Consider the following 4,061-nt stretch of genomic DNA (forward strand, 5'->3'; position numbering starts at 1 on the left):
ATGTATAGCAGCAGGGACTGTGGGTGTAACAATGGTATTGATGTCCTCATCATCCTCCCCTTCTTGAAATGAAGTCGTCCTCGACGGAAGCTCATCTTCCTCACCCAAATAAGGCTTCAAATCTGCAATGTTAAAAGTGGGACTAACCCCAAAATCTGCAGGCAGCTCAAGTTTATATGCATTATCATTTATTTTCTCTAACACCTTAAAAGGACCATCAGCACGTGGCATTAGCTTTGATTTGCGCAAATCAGGAAATCTATCCTTACGCAAATGTAACCAAACAAGATCTCCAGGTGCAAACACAACATGTTTTCTACCCTTATCTCCAGCAAGTTTATATTTAGCATTCATACGCTCAATGTTTTCCTTAGTTAACTCATGCATTTTTAAGATCAATTCAGCACGTTGTTTAGCATCAAAATTAACCTTCTCCGAAGATGGAAGAGGCAACAAATCAATAGGTGCACGAGGTAGGAAACCATACACAATTTCAAAAGGGCACATCTTAGTAGTAGAATGCAATGAACGATTATAAGCAAACTCAATATGAGGCAAGCATTCTTCCCACATTTTCTTATTATTCTTCAAAACAGCCCTAAGCATAGTAGACAATGTTCTATTGACTACTTCAGTTTGTCCATCAGTTTGGGGGTGACAAGTAGTACTAAAAAGCAGTTTAGTCCCCAACTTAGCCCATAAACATCTCCAAAAGTGGCTAAGAAATTTAGTATCACGATCGGAAACAATAGTATTTGGCACACCATGCAAGCGAATAATTTCACGAAAGAACAAATCAGCAACATTAACAGCATCATCGCTTTTATGACATGGTATAAAGTGTGCCATTTTTGAGAATCTATCCACGACAACAAATATGCTATCCCTCCCCTTCTTTGTTCGAGGTAAACCTAAAACAAAGTCCATAGATATATCCTCCCAAGGAATACTAGGTACAGGCAAAGGCATATATAAACCATGAGGATTGAGTCGTGACTTAGCTTTTTGACATGTAGTGCAGCGAGCAACAAAACGCTCAACATCCCGTCTCATCTTTGGCCAAAAGAAATGTGTAGCAAGTACGTCCTCTGTCTTCTTCACGCCAAAGTGTCCCATTAATCCTCCTCCATGCGCCTCCTGCAACAACAAAAGACGAAGAGAGCTAGCTGGAATGCATAGCTTGTTAGCACGGAACACAAATCCATCATTAACGACAAACTTGTTCCAGGTTCTTCCTTCTTTACAATTCTGCAATACATCTTTAAAATCAGCATCATGCACATATTGATCTTTGATGGTCTCCAAACCAAATATTTTGAAGTCAAGTTGTGAAAGCATAGTATAGCGACGAGACAATGCATCAGCAATAACATTTTCTTTACCATACTTGTGTTTAATGACATAAGGGAAAGTTTCAATGAATTCAACCCATTTAGCATGTCTACGATTCAGTTTAGCTTGACTTTTAATATGTTTCAAAGATTCATGATCAGAATGTATAACAAATTCTTTGGGCCATAAATAATGTTGCCATGTTTCTAAAGTCCGAACAAGAGCATATAGTTCTTTATCATAAGTAGAATAATTCAGACTAGGCCCACTCAATTTTTCAGAAAAGTATGCAACAGGTTTGCCATCTTGTAATAACACACCTCCTAATCCAATGCCACTAGCATCACATTCAAGCTCAAAAGTCTTATTAAAATCAGGAAGTTGGAGTAAAGGAGCATGTGTCAACTTATCTTTCAATACCGTGAAGGCTTCTTCCTGTGCGGTACCCCAAACAAAAGGCACATCCTTCTTTGTAAGCTCGTTGAGAGGTGCAGCAATGGTGCTAAAATCTCTCACAAAACGCCTATAGAAACCAGCGAGTCCAAGAAAACTCCGCACTTGTGTGACCGTTTTGGGCTGCGGCCAGCTCTCAATAGCTTCAATCTTGGCTTTATCAACTTCAATTCCCTGTGGAGTAACAACATAGCCAAGAAAAGATACTCGGTCGGTGCAAAAGGTGCACTTCCCAAGGTTACCAAACAAACGTGCATCACGTAGAGCAATAAAAACAGCACGTAAATGTTCCAAATGTTCTTCCAAAGATTTGCTATAAATCAGTATATCATCAAAATAGACTACCACAAATCGTCCAATGAAAGCACGTAAAACTTCGTTCATTAGTCTCATGAAAGTACTAGGTGCATTAGTTAACCCAAAAGGCATGACTAACCACTCATATAAACCAAACTTAGTTTTAAATGCAGTTTTCCATTCATCTCCCAATTTCATACGAATTTGATGGTATCCACTACGCAAATCAACTTTGGAGAATATTGTAGAGCCACTCAATTCATCAAGCATATCATCTAGCCTAGGAATAGGATGACGATAACGAATAGTAATATTATTAATGCCTCTACAATCAACACACATACGCGACGTACCATCCTTTTTAGGCACGAGTATAATAGGAACAGCACAAGGACTAAGAGATTCGCGTATATAACCTTTGTCGAGCAGCTCCTGTACTTGACGCATAATATCCTTCGTCTCCTCTGGATTGGTACGGTATGGTGCACGGTTGGGTAGCGATGCACCGGGAATTAAGTCAATTTGATGCTCAATCCCTCGAATAGGTGGTAATCCCGGTGGCACGTCTTGTGGGAAGACGTCAGCGAACTCCTGCAAAATGTTAGTGACAGCAGGGGGCAAAGAGGAAGGCACGTCCTCGAATGAAAATAATGCCTCTTTGCACACAAAAGCATAGCAAACATATTTGCTGAAATCTAGTTCATCAATATCAGATTTTGTGGCAAGTAAACATGCACTTTTCAATTTAATTTCAGAAACAACACTAGATGGTTTATTATTAGGTTTCATTTGTTGCTCAAATTCCTTTGGCACAATCTGATTTTCACTCTTATTTTCTCCTGTTTTGCTTTATTAGCTCTATTAATGTCATCTTTCAAAATGGAATCAGGAGTCATAGGAAGCAAAGTAATATTTTTATCCTTATGAACAAGAGTATACTGATTGTTTCTACCATGGTGTACAGAATTTTTATCAAATTGCCATGGTCTACCTAGTAATAAGGAACATGCTTGCATGGGTACCACATCACAATCAACATAATCAGCATATGTAGAGATACTAAAATGCACACGAACAGTACGTGTTACCTTAACCTTGCCGCTGTTGTTGAACCATTGGATGTAGTAAGGATGTGGATGTGGTCTTGTGGTGAGAGATAGCTTCTCCACCATCTCCATGCTAGCCAAGTTGTTACAGCTCCCTCCATCTATGATGACGCGAACAGAACGTTCCTTCACAACTCCCTTTGTATGGAACAAATTATGCCTCTGATTTTGCTCTGCTTGTGTGACCTGCACACTCAAAACACGTTGAGCAACTAAACATTCATACCTGTCAGCGTCTTCAGGAGCCATGTATTGCGTCTCATTTTCAGAATCATCTCCACCATGTTCTTCACGTGTAATAAGAGCCAAAGTCTCCTCATCATAGTCACTAGCGGACTCATACCCACATCCTCAGTAGCAATCATGACACGCTGAGATTTGCATTCTCTCGCAAAATGTTCTCTTCCCTTACAACGACGACAAATAATATCACTTGTGTGCCCTGTCGATGCCATGGAAGAAGAAGAGCTCTGCGCAGGCCCGGCAGGTGTGCTCTTGGCAGAGAGTGGTGGTTGTGCCTGCTTTCTTGTATCACGGCTGGAGGTGGCACCTGATGGAGGTGATGGTGAAGTGGAAGTAGAAGATGCACGCGGTGTCCATGATGAAGGTCGACCTGCAGAAAAGTTAGTTCGCGCCAATGGCTGTCGATCCTGCACTTCACGTTCAGCTTTACAAGCAAGATGGAATAAACGAGTGATATTATTATAATCCTTATACTCTAGAATGGTCTGAATCTCTTTATTTAATCCACCCATAAAACGTGCAAGCATAGCTTCATTCTCCTCAACAATACCACATCTAATCATGCCAGTTTGTAATTCCTGATAATATTCTTCTACAGAATTTTTCCCTTGTCTTAAACGCTGCAATTTT

The sequence above is a fragment of the Aegilops tauschii genome, chromosome 5, assembly GCF_002575655.3.
Source record: "Aegilops tauschii subsp. strangulata cultivar AL8/78 chromosome 5, Aet v6.0, whole genome shotgun sequence".
Lineage (NCBI taxonomy): Eukaryota > Viridiplantae > Streptophyta > Magnoliopsida > Poales > Poaceae > Aegilops > Aegilops tauschii.